The sequence below is a fragment of the Magallana gigas genome, chromosome 2, assembly GCF_963853765.1.
Source record: "Magallana gigas chromosome 2, xbMagGiga1.1, whole genome shotgun sequence".
Lineage (NCBI taxonomy): Eukaryota > Metazoa > Mollusca > Bivalvia > Ostreida > Ostreidae > Magallana > Magallana gigas.
The window spans coordinates 9,334,123-9,352,936 of NC_088854.1; positions in this window are offsets into that span (position 1 = coordinate 9,334,123).

Here is an 18,814-nt window from a genome sequence, read left to right on the forward strand (position 1 = left end):
GCCAGCGACAACTGTAATGGAGCTTGCCTCTGACCCACAGAACAGATGAAGGAGAAGGTAAGCCAATATAAAACCTATCTAACAAGAACAATGGTCAACCATAGAAATAGAGGCATTTGCAATCCACTACGCCCTTCAGAAGTAAGATCATTACTTACACGGTGCTCAATTCACTATAAGAACAGACCATAAGCCGCTAAAATATATCTAAATTATATCTTAGAATCTCCAATGCAGAATAAGAAAACTCAAGTATGGGCATTTAATATAACCCATGATATAACTGAAAGGTGGATTATATAGAAGGAACATTTAACTGCTGTGCAAATCTTTTATCCAAATTACAAACAGTCAATCCTGAGTGTGAAGAGGAAAAACAGTCTGAACATGATGAACCAGACATTAAGCACAATTTCTTTGAAGTGAACCTACTTAATTCAAATGCCTTGTCGCTAAAAGATTGGCCAGATGTGAACGATGAATTGATCCAACCCTTTATCGATATACAAAAAGAAATCAACATCAAAGAAAGTCAACAAAACGATGAGCAGATCAAGAAAATGAAAAATCGGCCAAATAAAGGAACCACAACGGCGACCGAAAAAAAAGAAATTCCTTGAAATTAATGGTATAGTCTCTATTTTTCAGATGGAGGCTCAGAAGGCCCAAGATTCCTCCTGTATGCACCACGTGAGTTAGAACTTTTGGTACTGCAGCAATGTCATGATGGACTTGGACATATGGGAGTAGACAAAAACTTAAAGTACTACGTACCAAATTTATACAAAAGGTTATATTCCTATATAAAAGGATGTGTAGAATGCCAAACGAGGAGCAATAAGAAGAATCCACCTCTACTTCAAGAGACAGACATACCACCTTTTCCAATGGCTAAGGTAGGACTTGATTTACCAAGACCATATCAAAACTTCTTGTCAGGAAAAAAGTACTAAGTCTCTTTCATTGACATTTACTCTCTATGACCAAAAGCTTTTCCCGTACCTGAAAAGTCAGCTGAAAATATAGTATATCTGATTTTGGAAGAAACAAACCTATACGATCACGCTTTTTAATGAACTGCTTGTGAAACTATTATTTGAGTAAGTGGATCCTAAGTTTGCAACTCAATGTGATTCAGAACACGGACGTCTTACAAGTACCATAGGATGAAGTAAATTCTTTTGTGGCTGTTTTAGGTCTAAAGATGATTTCCAAAGGAAGACGGACCTCTTGACCGAAAATGAGCAAGTTAAGCTGGCAATCCAGTAGACTCTTGAGGAATAGAACGATATGCAGTTGTAACACGGCTAGGGTAAACTCCCATTTGTCATCGTTAACTATAAAAAAACGAATCATCTGAATTAGGATTAGATTCAATCTTTCCACTAGACCATTGCATTATGGGTTTCTCGGCGTCGTTCTAGTTTTCTTTATTTGTAAGATGCTACACATCTCAGATATTATAATTGACTCAAAGTTTCTGACTTGATCTGAGTGTAAAGTCATGGGACAACCAAAATAGGCAACTACTTCAAGTAAAACTTAAGCGGTAGTACGAGCAGTCTGATCAAGCACTGGACATGTTTCAATCCACTTGAGAAGCAATCTATGCAGACCATAGATATAGCATTTTCCTTGCTTGGTTAAGAGTAAGGATCCAAGGAAATCAACACCGAGGTCGCTCTCAGGGTACATAAACAGGACAACTTTCCAACTTGGACCTCGAGGCTTTATTTGTTTTCTTATTGGCCGCACATATATCACAGGATTAGATGAATGTATTAATTAAATCTCTCATTTCCTACCAGTAAAATTGCTGTCAATTCGACCGATATTTTTTGCCAAATAAGCGCCTTAAAACCATGCGGAAAATCATAGAGAATGTTCAAAATTGATTTTCAAGATCGGAACAATATTGATAGCTTTCAACACAGTCGAGACATTGCCCTTCGAGGATATGTAACATGCGTTACTTATGTTATAATTCATGTTGAACTTTTATTTGAAACAATAGCTGACTTGATTTTTGCTGTGTTTTATGTCTAAATGTTCTCGTGTTCTTTTTTTTTTCAATCTAAATAGAATGATTTTATATCGTGGGTTGAGTTTTATTTCAAGATGCGTTACAAACATGATATTATGTGAAACACACGTGACTCCATTAATGCAATAATACAACAAGTTTATTGCTTAATAAGGTTTCGATTATGTTGAAATGGTTCAAGGTTTAATATTTTTAGTAAAACTGTTCTAGTAAAAGGTCTAGACAGCCAATTTTACACATATTTCTTCTGTTAGTACATTTGCAAAAATATGAAGAGGACACATGATGCAGATCAAATAATATTTTATTTTTAATTTATTTAGAACTCGATTTTAACCCGTGCGTGCACGGGTTGACATTGCATATCGGGCATTTACGAAATGTATACATGGACAAACCGTATTGTTGACATTTACATAACAAAGCTATAACTACAATAATGCTACATTGCATTAATTTCACAACACTTTCCTTGGCTAGAACAATCTAACTCAGTCTCGAGAAAGGCCCTCTGCACAGTTAAAATGCCTCCCATATACTCATAATGTAACAGAAAATTGAAGTTGCATTGAAAATAACAGCCAGATAAATCATAATAAACCTTTTTGAGAATGTAAATACCTCTCATCTAAAATTTTAATCCATATAATGAAAGAGTTCAACACTTTTTCACCAACGTACACGTATTTTCTTTGCTACAGAGACACTACACGGAACGCATTCTATCGTAAAACCGGGTCCATGGGACATTTATTATTTCAACAATAAAACATTCCATCTTCACTCTCCTTAAAAAATATATGTGAATTTTTGCATGGAATCAAATATTTTTTTGCCATCACGAAGACAAAATTAAGTAATTACTAAGTTGATATGTATAATTGTTATTTTATATTTTCTCTCATATGAACAGAATATAAAGCAAATTTTCAATGAAAATGTACACGTATTTGTATTGTGTCTGAGTTTATTCATGGAAATATGATTTTGTGGAATCAATATCTAAAGATCCCGTTAGCTTGAATGTATTGCGCAAGCGCAAGATTATAAAATCCGAAAAATCCAGTGGATTTCCGGGATTTCTTGAGGAATGTTCGTTGATTATTAATAAGCAAAGCTTAATTGAGAAAAAATAAAAACAAATTGGTAATCTTCAAGTACCAATGTTGTTAAAAATATATAAAACAAAAATCGGTACTCTTCCGATTTATCGGTATTAAAGCTCAAAAATGCGAGTCTATTATTTTAATATGGTAGTATAGATGAGACACAATAAAAACTTGCAGGTTGCAACTTATGGATAAACCCACATTTTATCTGAATTAATATATAAAAAATAAATTATTTCTCTTTAAAACATTTGTTACATTTATATAAATGGCACTACATTTTAAATTGAAAATAGGAACAAATTCACAATTGATGAACAACAATTTATTAGAGATTCTATTGACTTAGTTTCTCTCTATCTTTTAACCAATTATTGTACTGGACAGCTTTAATAGTTCTTATATCGTAGATGTATCCAAAGCTTACAACTTATAAATAAATTTAAATTTTTAATTAAAGAACAAAGTACAACATTAAAACTATATCAAAACATAAAATACGTAGTTATAATTAAAATATTTGGTCTTATAACTAAAGAACATAAAATGACTTGCTTTTGTCATTGAAGATTTATTTATATCTATATTTTCTCACCCTAAAATTTAAATGGAACGGCGCATACGATGTAATGTATGTTTCTAAGCAAATAATGTTTATTAGTTCACCTTTTTTTCAAATTGATGAAGATTTTTAACCTCGAAACTAAGCTTGAAAGAAATAGGGGAATTCAAACTTGAGATTTTGAATTCTTCGAAAATGTTATTAGCGGATTGATAATCAAAATTCGATTTTTAAAACAAAAATTGCATTGAATTGCACAATTTTATTGAATTTGGTAGACCAACCCGTAATTATATCCCGATATGCATCCATAAATCATGATAAATGATACCTTTTTCTTATATTTACATTTGTTGCAAATTATGACGATAACTTTGCTCCATTATCTCTTTATTGTGCTGACGCGGAAACCCGCTACGACTAACCTGACGTCAGAAAAAATAGTTCAACAACGTTGCAAGTATTTGATAATTTAATAAGTAAATGTGACACTACTTTTGACAAAACAACACTCTTTTTTATTCAGTAAGAAGAAGAAACCGAAAAGAAATTAAAAAAAATTGAAGTTTGGCGGAATGGTACCACATCCTTTGAAATCACAAAGCGGTTGGAAATTTAAAAACAAAGCAATGGAAAGTTGAGTTCAAATCTACTTACTCAGGCATTTTCTATCTCAGAAGTAGATTCAAGATAATGATTTTCCTCAGACATTATAGAGGCATGCTTTTTTAATTTGTTTACGGAACAAAACGCTCAGAGATGCGGAAGGAATTAAAATTCATCGTGAATGGACTAAACTAGTTGTGATTTGGCGTTTGCGATTTTGATCGAGACTTAACGGGTAAAAAAAATTCTTCCCGGATGTTGTAGAGTTATTGTAGACTTATTTTCGTAGAAAACGCATTGATAGTAAGTATCATAAAAATGTTATCTTATCAATCTGATAATTTTATATGTTCCAGATACATATACAGTGTATACTCTGTTTTATTCAGTGCAACTTGTCCTTTTGTAAAATAAAAAAGAGTAATTATAATAACAAATTTTCTTTAAATGTAGTCGTAAAACGGTATTTTTTACTAAGCTCAAATTTTAAAAGTTTGTATAGATTGTGTTTGTTATCCTATACAATTCAATATATGGTTTTAGAGATAGAAACAAGCCTGATCATTATTAGCTATCTCGGGGTCATAAACTTGGTTATTGCCAGTAAAAATGATATTAATGGGTTAGATATACATTACACGAAATGAATATCTCCAGTTATTTTACATTATCATTATATTTCCTATTATCAGACTAGACATAAATGAAAAGCAGTTGCCTGCCGGCATTAACCTTTTCTTGCAAATACACCTTTACCAACCTGCACTAGTCATATAATTAGCAATAGTCGTATTACTTACCTGTGTGAACCTTTACCAACCTTCATCGGTTATATCAGAATACACGTATGTATTTTTCAAAAGATAGTTTTCACGAATAAATGCAATGCGATTTCATCAATATTCGTAGAATGCCAAATTTCTTTGATTTCGTTGTTGAGTTGATCCATGAAATTAAATGTTTAGTGAGGTGCATTTCCTTATCATATCTTTTATACATGGGAACGTTTCCAACAAATTAACACATCCTTTAAACTGTGATTTTCACTCAATCATCGAAAATGGCAGGCCAAATTCACAAAAAATGAGCTAAACATAGTTTTGCATTCGATACATTTTATTAGTTGTAAACTTTAGTTTACGGACAATAAACTATAATAATGGTTTTTGTACTAATCTTTTTCACATATGTAAACCATAGTTAACGCGATCATCTATGTTTCATAAGTGTAAACTCTAACATTGAAAATAAAATATAGTTTCACAATTCTTAACCATAGTTTACGAATCCAAATTAAAGTTGACTGATGTGATTTGTAATTAGATGTTTGTGTCATGTTGTGTATAGGGAAAATATATTGTTTAAGTTTGTTTACAAATAGCAGATAACCTTAGGTTAGCATTTGTAAACTATAGTGAACGACAGGTTGATATTCTTTTACAGATTAAAACCATAGTTTACGGTTTGTTAATTATAGTTAACAGTCGATAAACCTAGTTTATCATCTGTGAAACTATGTCAAGTTCATTTTGGTGAAATTGGTTTACATTTCTTTACTACAGTTAACGAACGTAAATTTAAGTATTGTTACAGATAAACTTAGATTAACATTCGTTAACTATGATCTATTAACATTAAATGTGATTTTACAGATAAAACCTAATCGTCATATGTGGTTCATTGTTCGCAAATTATAGTGACATGTAACAGTCGGTAAATTATTACCTTGTAAAATTATGTTTGCTCAATTGTGTAAATTTGGTGTGCCAAGTAACTTTCAATGAGACTAGATAATTTGCTGCATGTATATTAATTTGTCAAGACCTGCTTGAATTTAGTAGTTTTTCTCTAAAGAAGGTGCAAAGTGCCCTTTCATTGTGTCGTTTCAATAAAAATCTGTTAAGACAAATTCCAGAAAGTGTGAAAGGGACTCGGACACGATTTGAGCACAATTTTTAAAAATATTTTTCTCCAATTTTAATGTTTTCGATGGATAATATGGATATTTTTAATTATTCGTCAAAATTTGAAAGTCAAATATTGAGTCATTAGCAAGATGTATAGTTTAAAATTGTTTGTTTTGTAAACATAGCTCGAGCCATGTTATTATTTACATGTATGTTTTATTGGTATAGTTTCAATTAAATGTTGCTTTCTTCTGTTTATGATATGATTTATAAACACACTGAATCCGTTTTTCTTGTTTTCTACTAGTTATTTTGTCCCAAAAAAATCCATATTATATTTCATATACAAAAAATAAAAGACTCGAGCTTTGTTCACATAACAATGAATTCTCACATTTGTATCTAGCATTCAAATTTTGTCAATCATCAAAAGTAAACTATTTTATATATGAAATTTTTTTAAAAAAGCGTTTGGATCCAAAATTGTGTTTAAGTCCCTGAAAACTTTTGCCAACTGTTCAGGTTCTATTGTTTGGCATATGCATGGTAAAACAACAATAATGATCGATTTAAAATTTATTTTTTTCCTCTTACTTCAAACGATGCATCTCTTGTCAGCACACTTTCGGGCGAGTTATATATCTTGGATCATATTTTGAATCTACAGCGTTTCGTTAATTTTCTTCAATTAGTTTTACCGCTTATCGAAAAAAATACAGGAATCAATATCTTTAATACCGGTGTTGTATGAATAGCAGTTTTCACCCACATTAGCTACCCCCCCCCCCCCAAACACACACACATCGTGGGGGTGTAAGGGCGACTATATAGTAAAATTTCCCCCATATCAGGATTTCTACCCCTATGGTTTTTGATTTTTAGCTCACCGAGACGAAGTCGGGGTGAGCTAATGCTATACCCCCGGCGTCGGCGTCAGAACCTGGTAAAGGTTTTTGTTGCAGGTCCTGTATCTTATTTATTATCTTCACTATACCTGGACCTACTTATGGAACTTGAAATACTTGGATGTTGATTCTGGGCCATGAATTTCAGATGCTGGAGGAGGTTGAGGTTTTTGGAGCAGGTTAAAGTTTTTGGTGCAGGTGCCCTTTGAAAGCCATTTCTAAGTTACTGAGGGTCCTAATTTCACCTTGCATGAATGGTGCGTCTTATGACACTGATGCACCTGACAGGCTTGAATGCTAAATCTGAGCCATAGGTTTCGGATGCTGGATGAGGTTAAATTTTTTAGAGCTGGTTAAAGTTTATAGAGCAGGTGCCGTCTGATGATTATATCTGAATTATGTCTTGCCTTATTTTCATTTAACCTGCATGGATACTTATGATACTGATACATTTGTACTCCTGGCAGGCTTGAATGCTAAATCCAAGCCATAGGTTTCGGATGATGGATTAAGTTTATTTTTTTTTGAAACAGGTCACATGTTTAATAGATAATAGTACTGTTTCAAATTTGCATATTTGATTTAACTATAATAAATGAATGGTGGAGGTATCTTCAGATGCAGAACCTGTTATCCATTATTAAAGAAGGTTAAAAAATACTCTTACCTCATGCAAACTTGTTTGAGAGATGTGTTTGTTGTAAAATGTTATAACATGATTCCTATGATGCAGTATAGTATGATACGAAACACTATTGTTTTATATAATACGATACAATATTACACGATATATTATATTGTAAGAAATTATATGATAAAATATTGTATAAATTTTTTTGGTATTTAATGATATGATATTGTATCATGATATTGCTGATATGTATAGTATTGTATTAAACCAGATGAAATTGTATCATATAGAATTGTAATATGTTATATTTTATCATATGATTACGATATTGTATTATATGATATTGTTTTCATGTAATTTATTATTATATCACATGGTTTTGTATGATATGATACATTATGTATCAAATTATATTGTATCTTATGATACAAATCAAATTAGGTATCATATATGATACAACATTACACAATACAATATCATAAGGTATCATACAATATAATATTACAGGTTACAATTTTATGATTTATTATGTGATATGATAATTTGTCATATGATACTATATTGTATCAAATATTATGATATTGTATTATGTGTTCAAATACAATAATGTTTTACACGATAAAACACCATTTCACATTTTAAAATACAATATCATACCTTGATACATTGTTATGTCATGTTACAATAGCATATTGTGCATTATATAATACAATTTAATTATATTTCATCATATGATATATATTGTTTAGTATCTTAGGGTGCAATATCGTTGTTTTTTTTTTATATTATTGCATTGATAATCATTGTATCTTACAATATTATATTAAATGATAAACTTTAAACACCATCATCAGCCCCGTTGAGTGAAGTGGTGCAGTTTGTTTGCTTGTAAAAATGGCGACTCTCGGTCTCGATGTAAATTTAACATTCTTAATTTTCCGAGGTCGGTAGCGTGCTCCGGAGTCTAAGGCAAGTAAGGAGACGATATCAGCAGTAAATTACATGATGAATTTAATGGTAAAATTTATTTTTACAGAAAATGCGTATAAATAAGCTTAATCAGTCCAACACTATCGCAGATTTTTGTGCGCAATGAATATACATTTTTTTCAATGGGTGGCACTGTAGCTCCCAGGTCGTCCAACCGAATTTTTCAGACCGAGAGCTACAGACCTGCACTATCCTTTCATCAATTATTATTGTTCCTCCTATACAGATTTTATTAAAATTAAATATCGTCCAAATATGACAGTACAGTAAATTGAGTTTAAGATGGCTGGAAAAGAGGACCAAAATTCAAAACTGAAGCAAGACTGGTGAATATCCTGATTTTAATCGCGTTAAGCGACCGAGAATAGCATTAACAATTATTGAAAAATATTTAAGGACGTTGTTTACTCAGGATTTGAGTTCTAAAATCTGGATTTTTAAAAAGTTCAATTTCATGAGTTAAATTTGTTTTAAATACAAAAAGTGTTTATGAAATGAATTATTATTGACATAACAATCGATATTTTTTACTACTTTATGGAATTAGGCTTTGACAAAGTTTGACTTTTAGCAAAACAGAGGAAATTCGACTAAATTTTTGGAGGTACTATAATATCTAAAGTTGAGATTTTATGTGTTAGTAAACATAATTTTCTGTTGGTTTAATCTTACTTTTTCGTTCAGATAATCGTATGGCACACATTACAAAAATATTGGAAAATGCTTAAAAATGATAAAAGACACCATAAGTCAAAATTTTGATCATTGACCTCATATAAATTTTATGCCAGCAGAGAAAGGCCAATATACTTAGTTAAATACTAGAAATGTTTTAGCATTATCATCATTCAGTTTTTTGTTATATTGAATCAAATATGGGTAGTAATTTGAACACTAATAGAGGAAATTCGGACTAGAATATCTATAAAAATTGTTAATGAAAACTTAATGCTTTGTTTTTATTTAATGTCACTACCATTCATAAACTGTATTTAATTTGTTAAAGAGTTAAGCAATTTGTATTATTTTCACAATAAAGAAATCTCAATCATAGTGTAAAATTTTATGGATTTTCCTTAAATTGACCTCCTTTTTTGAAAGTGAAGAATAACACTACCATGTAAGGTCTATAACACAAAATAGTTGGTTTTTCATTATCATCAGTGGATTTTTTTTCATTCTGAGTGAACGTCATCCTTTAAGTCGCTTTTGGCACGATAAAAAAAACATTGGATTGAAGTACGACTAGTAGTTCTTGGCACGATAAAAAAGCCTAAGATTGACATTAAACGTGCATTGAAGGGACAATTGGTGTTGAGCTCTTTTGATGGCGTTGGGTGTTGGTGTGGATATGGAAGATATCTTGAAGGAACAGATGAAGATAACATTTCGATGTTCACGATCCTACGTAAACCACGAATGAAACTGCAGACTACGACAAAGCAGTAGATTTACCAATTCGTGACAGTCCGGTCCGTTTGAATACCGGCGCCAGATGGCTCAGTTGGTAGAGCATAACACGTAACTAGAGGTTCAGGGGGGCCCGGCTTCGAATTCCAGTCAGTCCGTCATCATTTTTTCCGTCCAGTTACATCTGGTGCCATACCAACCCCTGGAAATGACGGATTAACGTCTGACCGAGGAAGGCCATAAAATTATCTTCAGGAGTGAAGATCAATGGGGGGGGGGGAGGGGGTATGACAGTCAGGCCGCTTCGAAGACTGGCTCTAAAAATCTCTGTTGGTAGAGCCCCGCACCTGGCTAGAGATTCAAGGGTCCGGGTTCGAATCCCGGTCTGGTCAATCATTATTTCTTCCATCCCGTTACAAGTTCCTCATTGATATAAGCTAAAATCGATACAATTTTAATTTGATACGTTATCATTTAATACAATTAGATTTCAAATTAAATCTTACTTTTAAAATTACTGACAAATTCGTTACTTTAGGTAAGCAAATTAAATTTCTCTGATTAAGGTTTTTTTTACAGTAACGTACTGTAATCATGAGTTAATGATGTTATTTTCTTCCTTATACCGTTCTAATGATATTAGAACTTTACAATACTGAAATGTTATGTATGTAGATATTGAAAAAAGAAATTGTTGAAGATAATTGTCAGTTGGTTCCGGACCCATTGCAGTCGCTTTAGGTTGAAATTCGACAAGTGAATCCTGATACTTTGTAGATAAAAGGTTTAATTTCCCGTCTTTGTTATTAAACATTGGGTTTAAATTGATAATTGTTGTATTATACTTTTTAGAATGAATTGAATTTGTCATATCATTGAGTATTCAGCTATAGACGTGTAGCTAAGTGCAAAATTGTAGACTCCATTCTTACTTTCCGGATTTTTGTATCTCTACCATGACGTTTTATTGTTTTATCATTTAACTTGGTGACGTAACACAAATTGAGAACTGTGACTGATAGATGCCATGTGCGTTACCTTTGATGCTCTTTAAGCTACTTTGAGCAACGTGGGCGACTCCACAGGCTGCCTTCTGTTTTGCAATAAAAGTTGTAAATCCATAAACGACTTCGGCTACATCTGGCGTCGCCGGTAGGATTGGATTGGTACCAGAAGGCAGCAGTGGAGGATGGGAGACGAAGAGAAACTAAAGGTGGAACTGTCATCCCTGAAGTCAACACTGAAGGATGTTATGAAAAAAGAAGAAGGACTTTCACAGAAGGTCGTTTCCAAACCCAAACAAAGGAAACTAGAAAAGTTTTCTGGGAGAACGGATGGGGCATACTCAAGTGTGTACGAATTCGTTGAGGAGTTCCAGCAAGTACTGAAGACCCGCCCAGCAACTACAGAAGAGCAAGTCGACTTTCTTATAAGTCATTTGGAAGGGCCGGCGAAAGATGAAATACGTTACAAGGCATCTCCAGAGAAGAATACTCCGCAAAAAATACTTACTATCCTTAAGGATGCGTTTGGAGAAAGGGCTACCACTTCCGAGCTGATGACTGAATTCTACCAGTGTAAACAGGATTACTCAGAGACACTACGAGACTTTTCGCATAAGTTGATGAAGAAACTTGACCGTGTCCTGCGTTTGTATAATAGTTACGTAACGGATAAAGACAAGCTATAACGTAACAAATTGAGTGAAAACGTGACAAATACGTGTCTGAAAAGAGAACTAAAGAAAATCATTCGAGCTCGCCCGACAATAACTTTCACAGACATTAGGGAGGAAGCACTTGTGTTAGCCAGAGATCAGGATGAGACTCCAGACTGACGTCAGAGACAACGTAAGGAACAACACTTCACCGTGTACTCGGAAGCTGCAGAAGAGAATAATCTTACAAAATGCATGACTGAGATGCGACACGAGATGGCAAACCTTTGACTTGAAGTCCAACAGTTAAAGCAAGGAAAGAAAGAGAAGACCTGCTACATGTGTCATCAGAAAGGACATTTTAAAAAGAACTGTCCAAACCTGTCCAAGGATTTAAACGGGAAGAACCTGTCGTCGCGAGCCGGACGATAGGGGGTGATCTACATATGAAAGGCTCGTTAGTTGGAAACTGTCCTGCTGTTACGATTGGCAATGGTGGTGTGACTGTTGAGTGTATTTTAGACACTGGTTCCATGGTTAGTACAATCACCGAGTCCTTCTACAATAAGTATCTATGTGATATCCCTATTGTGCAAGAATGCCACTTAAAGTTACGCGCAGCAAATGGCTTGGAAATTCCATATGTTGGGTACATTGAGGCAGATGTCTACGTCCAACCTGTGAACTTGCGCTTAGAGAAAAGAGGCATTCTGATTGTGAAGGATACACAAGGGCGAGAAATTCCAGGACTCTTGGGGATGAATTATCATCAAGGAATGCAAGGACCTTGTGATAAGTGGATGTGGGTCAGCAGCACCAAAGTCATTCAGACAGACCATTGTATGCAGAATTGGATCAAGGCATTCAAGGACACTTCAGCAACTCTCGAGGGCATTGCACAAGTTGCAGGGACTGATTCTGTGTGTGTTCCAGCAAACTCTATACGTTTTGTACATGTGAGAGGTCCACATCGTAAACACTGGAAATTTCCTTCGACACCTATTTGTATTGAACCAAGCTCTCAAATAGACAGCCTCCTTATTATAAACACTGTGGTGGAGCAAGGATCAGGAGCGTACGCAGTACCTGTCGCTAATTTAACAAGCACGGACATTTGGATACCACCGAGGACTAGATTAGGTCTCATGAGTGAGTGTATGTTAGAGCCTAGTTCAGTGTCTAAGGTCGAGTTCGTTCAGACGAATGTTTGTGAACAGACTGTTGTGCCTCACAATGACATCGCTGCAGATGGAGGAACATCTTTAGACCTAACAGCCTTACTACCAACAGACCTGAGGTGTACTGAGACTCAAAAGAAGAAGATTGAAGATGTTTTTAAGAGATATAGTGACATATTCATTCAGCATGATCTGGATATGGGATACACTTCGACTGTTACTCACAAGATAGACACTGTTGATGATAAGCCTGTGTGCCAGCCATATAGGAGAATTCCACCTAGCCAATCCCAGGAAGTGAAAGAACACATTCAATCGCTGTTGGATAAGAACATTATAACAAAAAGCACAAGCCCATACACTTCACCTATAGTTGTGGTCAGAAAAAAGGATGGCTCTATAAGGCTGTGTGTTGATTACAGAAAGCTGAACCAGAAAACGATAAGAGATGCTTTCCCGCTTCCAAGGATAGAGGAGTCCTTAGATGCTCTACATGGTTCCAGTCTGTTTAGTACTTGGACCTTGCTAGCGGCTTTCACCAGATTGCTATGTCACTTACAGACCAGCACAAAACTGCATTTGTGACACCTTTTGGCCTTTTTGAGTACACAAGGATGCCGTTCGGTCTCTGCAACAGCCCAGCGACCTTCCAGAGACTGATGCAACATGTTTTCAGTGAGCTGGTTTTTCAGATCCTCCTCGTGTATCTAGACGATATTGTGATATATTCAAGAACTATTGATGAACACATTTCTAGGCTTAATACTTTGTTTCACAAGCTAAGAGAACACGGACTTAGCTAAATCCTTCAAAGTGCCACTATTTCCGAGGTGAGATACAATACCTGGGTTACACTGTATCAGCAAAAGGAGAATCGACATCACAAGATATGGTAAAAGTTGTACAAGATTGGCCGAAACCAAAAACTCTCAAGGATTTAAGATCCTTCCTTGGTTTTGCGAATTATTATCGTCGTTTTGCACGTAGATTTGCACAAACAGCCAAGCCCTTATACAACCTGATAGCTGTATGCAATGATGCACAGAAAAACACCAATGAAGTGAAAAGCAGAGTAGTTGAGGAGAACTGAAATGGTGATTGCGACAAGGCATTTGCAGAAATCAAGAGGGTTCTCACAACCAGTCCGACGCTTGGATTTGCTGATTTTTCCCGTCCTTTCATATTAGAAACTGATGCAAGCTTACAGGGATTAGGTGCTGTTCGTATGCAGGATCAAGAAATGGACGACGAATCATTGCGTATGCTAGTAGAACTTTTCATGGATCTGAGCGTAATGATGCCAATTACAGCTCTGCCAAACTGGAACTTTTAGCTGTCAAGTGGGTAGTTACGGAGAAGTTTAAAGACAACCTCTATGGTGCCAAATTCGAGATCTTGACAGACAACAACCCCCTGTGCTACCTTCAAAGTACATCAAAACTGGGTACAGTGGAACAGAGATGGGCTGCTCAACTAGCTATTTACAACTTTGAAATCAAGTACAGAACAGGAAAAACCAACCAAGCTGCCGACGCACTGTCAAGATTACCCAGACAAGGAACAGAGATTACAGCGAAGGTTTCTATGGTCATGTTAGAACAAGCTATGCAGACTTCAAATGAACACAGCAACATGACTGTGGATTGTAATGCAATCTACACTTTGCCGAAGTATAGCACCGAGGATATCCAAAGTATGCAGCAAGAAGACTCTGTCATTGGTCGGTTTCTCTCATATTTCAAGTCTGCATCTAAGCCAACAAGATCAGAGCGACAGAAGGAATCTCGACCAGTACTGGACATGGTGCGACAATGGGATCGTATGAAGCTTGTGGATAATGTACTCTTTCGACAAGTAAATGATCCGAACGAGGGGCTTCTTAGACAACTTCTCCTTCCACATTGCCTAAGACCAGAGGTACTAAGGCTTCTACATGATCAAGCAGGTCATCAAGGCATTGAGAGAACTATTACCCTTGTGCAGCGCAGATTTTACTGGCCTGGCTCGTACAAAGACATCACACTGTTCTGTAAAAGTTGTGAGCGATGTGGAGTAGCTAAGATGCCACAACTTCCAGTACACACACCTTTAGGCCACTGACTATCATCAAAACCAAACCAGATAGTGGCTATGGACTTCACGGTATTGGAACGTTCAGCTGTGGGAGGGAGAATTTATTGGTAATGACCGACGTTTTCTCCAAATTTACTGTTGCCGTCTCAACCCGTGACCAAACGGCACAAACGACAGCTAAGATACTTGTCCGAGAATGGTTTCTGAAGTATGGCACCCCAGAACGGCTTCATTCGGACCAGGGTCGCAATTTTGTAAGTTTACTGATATCAGAGTTATGCAAACTTTACAACATTAGAAAGAGCCGTACAACTGCCTATTACCCGGAGGGAAATGGGCAGTGTGAACGCTTCAATCGAACATTGCACGACCTATTAAGGACTCTTTCACCAAGTCAAAAGAAACGTTGGCCTGAACATCTACAAGAACTTGTGTTTGCATACAATTGTACTACTCATTCGACAACTGGATTCACCCCATTCTTTCTCATGCACATAAGACACCCGCGACTTCCCATTGATTCTCTCCTGAGTTTAGACAGTGACATGGAATCAGGTGCCATACAAACTTATGTTACTACACATGCGGATAGGCTGAAAGAGGCATATGAACTCGCCTCAAGACGTCTCGAGGAACAGGCTGAGGAAAGAGAAAAGAGAATCAAAGTTAATGTGCGTGAACACTTGTCACCTGGTACTGTTGTACTTGTCAGGAATCGTGGTGTAGTTTGGAGGAACAAAAATCAGGATTCTTAGGAGAAGAGGAACTTTATTGTACTTCGAGTCGTGAATGAAGATGGATATATTTACGAGATTGCTCCTATAGATGGTTGTGGTGACTCGAAGATAGTGAACAGAGTGAACCTCCGTCCAGTCAGTTCTCCAGAAGAGGAACCATTCAGTGAACCCTTACCAAGATCACAAGAATTAAGTTCCGATAACAAATGTGGTGATCCAGAAACAAAGAATCAGGAAAACAGGGAAGACTCTGACAGTTCAGATGATGACTATGAAATCTGTACCGTGAGATCACGCAGACCAAGTCAGATCTCAATCCGTCGATCCGTCCCTACTACAGCAGGAACTCGCAGCAATCCATACCATCTTCCAAAGTCAGCTTCTATAGATGATCTATGTGGAATTTTTCCTTTTTGTAGTGTTTTGGTTTTTTTTTTTTGGCATTTTGTAGTTTATACATTTTGTAGAATATGTAGTTTGTGTAGTTTATGCATTGGGTAATTGAATGTAAAATCTAGTCTACATTTTTGCATTCTAATTTTTTAGATTAATTGTATCATTTAAGTTGGTCATATATATGTGATGCGCCGAATATTTTTTTGATAATAGTATCAAGGGACGTTACTAACTCAAGTTGGGGAGTGTGTAGCCAAGTGCATAATTGTAGACTCCATTCTTACTTTCCGGATTTTTGTATCTCTACCATGACGTTTTATTGTTTTATCATTGAACTTGGTGACGTAACACAAATTGAGAACTGTGACTGATAGATGCCATGTGCGTTACCTTTGATGGTCTTTAAGCTACTTTGAGCCACTTGGGCGACTCCACATGCTGCCTTCTGTTTTGCAATAAAAGTTGTAAATCCAAAAACGACTTCGGCTACAGACGAATCATCGCACCATTCACGAATCAATTTGTTCTGCACAAGACCTCCATGAAACGCTGTTTGGCTTACTATTCCCTTGGGGAATTCCTGTTGTCGCTACAGGTAGTTATTAATGCTTTGATAGTGACCATGCTAGTTTTTTTTAACGGGTTTTTCATAGGAAAATCCTATTATTGAAATGCTAAATATGGCGGGTGGGTGGGTAGCTAGGTGGGCGGCTGCCAAAAGGTTACCCATATTGTACGATTAAGTCATTCTACAGTTTTCAAGATAGGACGTTTTTTGGTTTTGCAGATCAATTGTACATATACTAGAGATGTGCATCTTTCATATTGGATTTTTATTTTTATTAATTTTGGCGAAAGATACCAGCTGTTGGAATTGATCAATCTTTTTTGCCCATTATCGTACAAATAACTCCTCCTACAGTGTTCAAGCTAGGAAATTTTGTTTTGCAGATCAAGTGGTTACATTTCAAAGATATTCATATTACTTGAATTTTTTATATTTGATAAATTTTATGCAAATAAACATGTTTTATAGCTGTTCTATCAATTGTTCATATTTCTGACAAAGAGCGTATGTATAATAACTGTAGAGCAATGATGCAAAAATATTTCATACAAACAAGCATCAAAATTAATATATACGTATTAAATGCTTATTTTTTATTACCGCGCTAACAATTTGTGTGCACGGCCTGGTGTGTTATAGGACCTATGAAACCAAAAAAATATTCACGATGTGTTAATAAATGCTTTCGAAAGAAGATGGGGAAATAAGATGAAACCCAAGTTCTATAAAGTCAACTAATGTATGTTGCTCTAACCACTGAGCCATGTCATTCACAACAAAGTACAGTGTTTAAATGCTATACGAGACGTTGGCACGAATTTCGGACTTGTATTATTTTTGTAAAATGTTCAATTGGGCTACAAAATGACATTTTTAAAGTATAGTGGTTCGTCTCTCCACATTTTTGTTGATTCAATCGGTTTAAAATCCATTGAACCGCATTTAGAATATGACAAAAATATAGAGCTCAGACCCACTCCACGAAAGATAATGCATTGAAGTTATAAAATTGACACTATTTGGAGGTTTTGACACACATATTTAAGGGTTACAAACCGATGTTACGTTAAATAAACATTGTTTTTAATTTAATTTTTTTTAAAAGTATCAGATTTAATGATATTTTAAGTTTGCAGTATCTAATTATTCCTCAGCCATCTTCTTTTAAATCATACAATATATGATCATTATATATATTTCATCGTTTTAAAGAGATCATTCTTTTAGAACACACGATCTACAGATCAAAAGCTGATTAAAAGCTATTGCGCTGTGGTGTTGGAAATCAAGAAGACAACAAATATAATTGAAGAAATTCTTATTATTTGTGTGGTGAATTCCCATAAAAAAAGAGTGCGTCCAATGTATATATGATTTTATTATGTCTTGCTTATCAATCGAGTTTTTTTTTTTTGAAAATATATAATTATATACTTTTTACTAAGGAAATGTAAAAAAAAAAACAATAAAACTAATAAAATGAGATCATAAGTTTTGAAATCAATATAGAAATAAGATATAATGAAAACTTTTTATATTCATTTGTGTAATTATTACTGGATGTCGGAAAAGAAGATACATACATGTAAGGCGAGGGAATGTGTTTAATCTGGTACAAGCTGTATTTTGCATTAGTTAGTTTAAAGGACCGAAATGGTAGTAAGCTTGTACAAGCATTTTAAATAGAAATTTCAAGGTATTAGAATATAATAAAAATAAGAAAATTTATGCATGTCTTGCGCGGATTAAGAAAATTGTTTACGGGGAGTCCGGGGCCTATTTTAGAGAATTCTACTATGTGAATTTCATATATTTAAGTTTTCTAAGAAGGGGATTAGATATTATATAACTTATTGTAAATAGGTATATAATAAAATCTGCCGCAAACTATGATATAAAATTATTTTGTTTGCCTAAATATTGAACAGGTAGCAAGGCAGTATGAGAGCCCAAATGGACTGATATTTTTTAGTAAATAACATTTAAGTTAACGTTTGGATGACATGCCATTGTATCGTAATGATATTATAGTGAATTTTAT